At 43.0% G+C, this 7,594-nt stretch overlaps 1 protein-coding gene across 2 annotated transcripts in view; it reads right to left on the reverse strand.

Moving 5' to 3' along the window:
- The window catches only part of LOC124156625 (GAS2-like protein 1), a 329,284-nt gene extending 322,231 nt beyond the window's left edge, over positions 1-7,053 (reverse strand). For both annotated transcript variants that reach the window (XM_046531275.1, XM_046531274.1), the window contains exon 1: positions 6,487-7,053. The gene's annotated coding sequence lies outside the window, so the exon portion shown is untranslated. The remainder of the gene's footprint in view (positions 1-6,486) is intronic.
- Between the last annotated feature and the right edge of the window lie 541 nt (positions 7,054-7,594).

Below are 7,594 nucleotides of genomic sequence, written 5' to 3' on the forward strand. Positions count from 1 at the left end.
ACTAGCGACGGGAGAAACAAGAAAGGAATTATCAGTAGTATAATAGAATTCCAACGACTTACATTTTATATCTGCGTTAAAAAAAGATCGGTAGATCCCTAGCTGAGATGTATTCAATAGATATACAATATAGAGGATATTCAATACCAACTTAAATAATCTATTTAAACCGTGATAGTCGTCTTCATGTCTTCAGTGAATATGAAAACTTATACCAATCGAAAGTGGGTTAAGTAGCAATGATATGTTTTTTAATTATAGCTTAGAATATATCATACACATTAAATACATTGAAGTAACTTTATATTCTGAAAGAATGAGTCCTATAGTTAACACTCCTGAATATGAAATTAACAGATTTTTAAGTCCTGAATTTGAATAAAGGATTCATATAGAACGTTCATCTATCCTCCTGGTATTCTTTCTCGACTGGGGCATGTACAAATGCATTGATATACGCATTAAAACCCTGGGGATGCATTAATAGCAGCAGCGACCCTTTCCCGTTCAGCCAACCCCTCGTGAATTTCTCCGCGATCGGAATAACGCAAGGATAGTTGGGGAGGGGGGGGGGCTCTCCCCTGGGGGGCCATCCCATGCCATAATATTAAACCCTATACACACATGTATACCCTTCCCGACCTCCCCAACTCCGTTCGCCAATTCCTCATTTCGCGGGACGACTCCACTTTCGCCGCTTGGAAATATACCTCGGAACCTACCTAACGGACGCACAAGAGGGGAATGGGAAGAAACAGAGGTTGGGGTAAAGCTCTCTGTGCTTGAGGATAGTATTAGTGTGGTGGCGTTCACAGTCCATGGGCATCGGTTCATAACCCGGGGGTGGCAGTTCCTAGCCTAGTGCTGTGTTGACGACACTTAAATCTCAACGCTATATCGTCCGTTGGATGGGACGTTAAATTGTGGTCCCAAGGAAGCCTTTCATTAAGAGTAGACCATTGTCGACGCTGGGTTTCCCTCCACTCTTCCCTGCCTTACACTTCCTGGCCTCTTGGCCTCAGTCGCGTGGGTCGCCTCCTTCGAATGCCTTCATCCTCCACAAGGATTGTGATTGGTTCCATCGTTTAAGAACAAGGTTTCAGGTGGATTGAGAAAAAAACAGTTGAGGGTGAAAATGGATATATAGTTTTCCACTCGTAAATGAAAATATTAAAAAAATGGGGAGAGCATCGCCTAATGAAGGGGGGGTTATTTTGGGGTGGTTTTGAATTAAGGGGAGAATTAGTCTTGAAATTGCTTTCAACAAAGACGTGGGCTAGGACCACATAGGAACGGCAGCATACTTGGGAGACGCAATGAAAAAATATCGATAGCGTTGAAGAATAGCATTAAATGGAAAAAAAATCCTCACTCATTTTACTTCTCCAACAACATAAATGAATGATATACGACCTGCATGGAGATGTGCAACGAATGCTTCAAAGTTAACTTTTGAAATCGTGTTTCTCGATTAATTTCAGGAGATAAGTGAAATATTGAATTTTTACTCATTGAGGAAATGAGCAGGCATGCGCAAAAGAACCTAACCCTAACCTTTAACAGTGATTCCCCATCTACGTTAACTCATAAATTCCCAAATCTCCCGCCCCCGACCCCCCTTCCCTGAAACTTCTACCCCATCCCTCTACAATTGAAGCACATACATAGGCTGTCATCCCAAAGTCGTGTTCCTTGAAAACGGAATTTTGTTACTTTAAAAAAACCATGAAAATGGCATAATTTGCCGAAAATTTCGTCAGTTAATAACTAAATTCTGTGCAGCATGAAAAAGTTTGATGTCATTATGACACCTGTTACAGTGCAATTGTACACATACATTGTAACAGGCATCAGTTGCAGTGTGTTACACCTTTCCACAAAATATCGCCATATACTCGATCTTGGAATTACACCCACCCTCGCACTAGTGCAAGGACTGACTGAATAATAATTTCAAATGCCTTCGTAGGTGCTTCCCGAGGAATCGCACTAACCCAGCAATTAACGGACGCATTGGGAACCCTTTTGATATGTCTTACCTCCTAGGATAGACTTCATGGACCCCTGAAGACTCCCTATTCCCTTATCGCATTTGCTGGCCCACACACGTCTTCTCAGTAGGGTGGGCCGAAAAAAGTAAAAGGCGTCCGATTAAAAAAATTTGTGTATTAAAACCTACGTAAGAGCAGTAAAATAAATGGCATAAAACATTAGGCCTAACGGATAATATCTTTAGACTGCGCCAACGCCATAAAGTTTTATATTTTTGTGAAAAAATTGAAATTTTTAGAAATTTTTGTCATTATTATGTCGTATGTCACGCTAAAAACATATTTATCTTAAAAGTTTATTTTTATTTCCAGTATCAGTAATAATAAATATCAGATCGGTAATACACAAACTTTAGACTGCGCAATGGGGCTACACATGGCGATTTATTTTTTAAAAGGGTGCGTATTGATCAAGAAGCAAAACTAAACTAGAGTAAATCATCATGGTATATTGTTTCTTCATAAATGATGTAAGTATAATATTTCAGGAAATCTAATATTCTTTGAATAAGAAACACTACGGGAAGTTTGAAGATTGAATGATTGAAGATTGATTACGATTAGGTATTTGGTGGGGGTGATAACTAGTAGTATGGAACGCCCTGACAATACAGCTGGGCGCAGTTCTAAATCATTAGCCACTTGGTACACGGCATTCTCAACCACTCCTTAACCGTCAGAGCATCTTTGAGCCAAGTCTCGAGCTTAGGTAGCCGCCATGGCAACCATAACTATCACCAATGCATCGTAATTATCAGTTCTAATAACTGTGAGATCTTAACTTTCAGCTCAATGGGATGGAATCAATTTTCTGTACATGGAAAGAATTCACTTTTATTCCTATGAAATGGAAATGGGATGAAATTAAAACTTAAAAACTAATAAAAAAACCATAATGGTCGCCAAAATACTTCTTAATTTCCCCACGAGAGAGCGCACCAATCAGAACTTTGCGCCCTTCCCCTTATTGGCGCCCACGAACCGCAGAGAGGATTTGGGAATAACAATTTTCGCGAGGCATCCTCGCAGCGAATTGTTTGCGGATCAGCAGACCGAGAGGGCGACAATGGGACAGCCTCGCGACACACCTGCGCGCAACAATGCAGTCCAACAATGCAGGACGACGTGGGAGGGGGGGATGCGATTGTTGTCGCTCTGCTTGACTCCCCCCACCCCGTCGGTGTCAATGGCGTCCTCTCTTTCAATTTCGCGGCATTCCACGTCTCCACCCGAAGCGGATCTGGTTGACGAACGGACCTTGTTCATAACATATACCAACCGGCTAGCGATACGCAGCCGTCGATATCCAACGGTTAAGTAGTGAAGACTAAAATTCGGCTTTGAAATCACTGATATATAGCACGTTAAGAAAAAAACAGAACTATCCCACCATTCGTGAGAGTGTCAGATACATACAGTGTGCGTTATCGCGCATATTTTTTCAGATATGTAGAAAAATGCGTTGCCTCGCTTTCTCTTACTTGATTCATTCTCTCCCTCCCAACTATAGCAACCGGTATCTTACCGAGAAATTTTCAATGGGGAAGGTCTTATTAAAACATTCACAAAAGTTATTGCCAGTGGTTTTAAAATAAATACCGGTGAAATACAGCGGTGCTTTAATAAAATCGCATTTGAATGATCTCTCTTCAGAACTGATAAATAATTATATCGAATATTAGGTCCATTAATTCATCGAGTATAATTAAAAAACGGGCAAAAGAATAATGGTCTGCTCAGAATTCAATGCTTTTCTCATGAAAGTCAAAAATTTAGCATACCGGATGAGGTAAAAAATCCCAAAAATTCTTTATCGGAAAAATTCTTTCTCAAAATGCCTTTTATGGCACATAAAAAATTCTATCCTGAAAATTTGGTGGTTCCATCTTGAGTAGTTTGGGCAGTGGATGATTAAAATCAGTCAGCCAGGACGCTTCGCTTAAGATAATAGCGTATGCGACGCTAAAAATACATTGAATTAATGCCGAAAAGGAAGTGTTTGGCAGTAATATCTCCAGCTTTCACAGAGCAATAACGACTGACCATTTTCACACACCTTCCCCATCCTACGAAAAAACGTGTTTTTCAATGCATATTTTGAATATTTGAATTATCTGAAGTAACAGGTCGTTAATTTTTCAAAGCTCAATGAAAAAAGAGTGATACATTCCAAGGTTTCGTTCCCTTCATTTATTCCTCATTACATGGATTTCGCTGAATACAAGTGCGATGGGCATTGCGGGCCGTCCAAGTTGGACCTTGTGGGATCATTGTGCGTCAAAGATGAGATGGAATGTGATTGAAACTGATTGGTTGGCGTTAAATATCAATCCTCATATCATAATTAGAATGCTCCATTTTCCCATACTTATACTCAACTTTTTCTGCAAGACGTGAACTTTTTCATTTCCGAAAGTAGCTTATTAACCAACCATTATAAAGCTACATCAGGAGAGGCTTCTTCGCAACCCAAAATATGCGCATACCTGTCAAACGATAGTGAACCTCTAGAAGCTGAATCGAGTACGAAACGTCTGACCAATTGTCGCACACAAAGACACGACTCCCAAATTCCGTTATCTTGTTTCCGCAGTGCAAATCCCAGAAATGCAGAAGTTTGCTTTGGCTAGACACATCGATAATTAGGAAAATCTATTTTGGGACGAGATATTTTGGTGAATCTATTCGGAGAGAAATCGAATTTTATTGACTGTGATTGCCGCACAATAAACAAACCCTACGCGCTTAGAAGCATTGCCATGGGAACGAGCGAGAGTGGGATGAGAGGCTGCGAATTGGCGAACTGGGCAGTGGCGATTTCGGTTTTGCGGTCAAGCGCACGAGTGAGGGACGACACTCCTTTCTCCCGACGCTAAAGGACACACAGAATATGCGATACGACGGTTCAGGAAGACCCGCCGCACACACACACAGGCAATTATCCGAAATTCCTAGAACACTACAATTTATACTGCGAAGACATATTCTGATGTAATGAACTATTGCTCTCATTACCAGAAATTCCTTTGAAGATGATATGCTTTTTGGAGCTAGTACCTAATTATGATTTTGAATTTAATCGTGCCATTCTTCCTTGATTAAATACATTTCAGCATTAAATTACCCCAAATTTTCAAATATTGGTCACTAATTTTATGCATTCAAAACTTTAAACTCACTGCGTCTATTATGCCACCATTTTAATGAACTGATTTATTTATGCACACATTACTAAGCAACCGTTTCCACCAAAAAGGTTTTCATGAAGAGATTGGTTAGCATCACCCTGGTTACTCCAGGTAACACCGTACTTTTCGTCGGAAACCGCATGAGATAGATATATAATGAATGTTAATATTTTGATGTATAAAAACTAACAATCGACACATGCATGCATTATGATTCGATTTCTCAGTCCTTTGAATTTGTAATGGTTTCTTTGGGACGTTAGGACCATATCGGGTTTCGGCAAGGATCTCGTCGTAATTCGCCTTGTGCGCCGGCAACCCGCTACAAATCCTCCGCACAAAACATCTCGTAGCCTACATAGAAATCAAGTGTCGCGAAGATGGCAGCCAATGAGATACATGCACTGCACTAATTTCCTTACCCCCACATACGTGTGCATTCCTCTTCGCTATTCTTTGGTGTCGCAAAAAATTGAAGGACGCCGACCGCACAGAGAGATCGCGTGAATCATCTCTCACCCGATCAGGCGCTCGTCATCTTCTTTATCGCTGAGATATTTGAAGAAGCATGGAGCGATTCCTTCACAATCACATTCAGTGAGTCAATACCGCGGGAATTCGAAAAGGCGTCAATCCAATCGCCACCAATCATTCACAACCTCCCCATATCACTCACGATTTCTCAGGAACCGATATAGATATTCTTGGAGCAGATCACGCGACGTTCATAAAGACACGCGTGGCCTTATCACTGTCTTAGACACGGGCGATCCTATACTTGAGATCCATTTCAATAAGCCACGGCGCGCAGACGTCGAGGTAATTCCACACTATCCGATTTTCTATCACAATAAAATACTAAATTACATCCCACTTAAAGGGGTCATCAACAGCATTAAATTTTTCAATAGATGGGAATTCGCAAATCAAATCTTCAATGGCCCGTAATGTTAAAATACCATTGGTTAGTTTTTCATGCCCCCTCAGTCAACCCCCTTAAGGATCAAAATCCTCCCCCTCTTAGGATTCTCAATCAATTCCCCCCCCCCCCCCTCCTTCCGCTCTCCGGCCCGGTCGGGGAACTCCATTTTTTTCTCAGGATGTTATCAACTCGTTCGCCGCAAAATGGGTTGCCTAGAAACCTTGCTCGCGCGCGCGGCGCTCTCCAGGGAGATAAGGGCTCTCCGACCACGGCCGATGGCAGCGGCGAGGGCGGCGAAAGGGATAAAGATGACATTGGGTCTCACCTGGGGTGTGTCCTCCGCCTGGTCCGCTGGTGCCCTCTCGTCGAACGGATAAACCTCTGCCGGCGAAAAACAAAGATCAGCAGACGGACTCTTCCGATGCTAAGCACTCGCCTAGGTAACTCGGAATCCGCCCTCGCCGGCACAAAATAATAAACACAACGAAAGTGGTAGCACAGGTTTTTTTCTGTTTCGGTCACAAAAAAAAGTGAATACACTTCCCGGTCAAATTGAGCACTCGGTCGACACACGAGAACAATGACAGAAGCAGCAACAACAACAACAACAACACAGCGAGGGCGCCTTCACCCGCAAAGGCCCGCGCCGACACGCAACCCTCCCGTCCTTGCGACGAGAAAAAACGTTTCGCCACGCCGAATCAAGACCTTCTCAGGGCGCGTTCTCCTTTCGTTATCCGAAGACACCAGCACGTGAAATACCTCTAAATAGGGGAGGAACAGTGTTGCGTCCGTTAGGCGCTATTCACCGCGGCGCTACAACACAAGACACTGACATTCGAAGCGAGACTCTCCCTTGCCTCTTCCCGGGCGACTACTGATCAAGCACGGGCTGCTCCTCACTCTTTCTCTCTCTCTCTCTCGGGAGAGCGGAAGGGGGCGGCGGAGGAGGAGGAGAGGGCATCGATTCAGTCAGCGAGCGCTTTGTGTCAAGGGCGCTGCAGCAATGGGATAGCGACCGACCCCACTGCTGGTGCCGCCTGGCGGGGAGTCGCGCAACTCTCTGGGCGCCGCGACGGAATTATTCGGCTATGCTGGTGGGATTGAAGAGGAGGAGGAATGGACCTTGAAAATGCTTCGTGAACGCTAGTCGTCCCACGCGGATCGGGGACTCACCCAATCGGGGAATGGATGGAAAAAACAGCACGAAAAGTCTAGTAAATTCTCACGGCTTACTCGAAGGAGTGATACTGACAGCACCTATTACTATCATCAATTACACAGAATTTTAATTTATCAATGTCTTTAAAATAGTCCTTACATACAGCAGTACCCAACACCAATTTATTGGGAAAAATTTCACAAAGACACTATGAAGTGGGACACAACTCAATAGCAAAAAAAAAACCAAATATGGAAAAAGCAGAGTATAG

The sequence above is a fragment of the Ischnura elegans genome, chromosome 3 (assembly GCF_921293095.1).
Source record: "Ischnura elegans chromosome 3, ioIscEleg1.1, whole genome shotgun sequence".
NCBI lineage: Eukaryota > Metazoa > Arthropoda > Insecta > Odonata > Coenagrionidae > Ischnura > Ischnura elegans.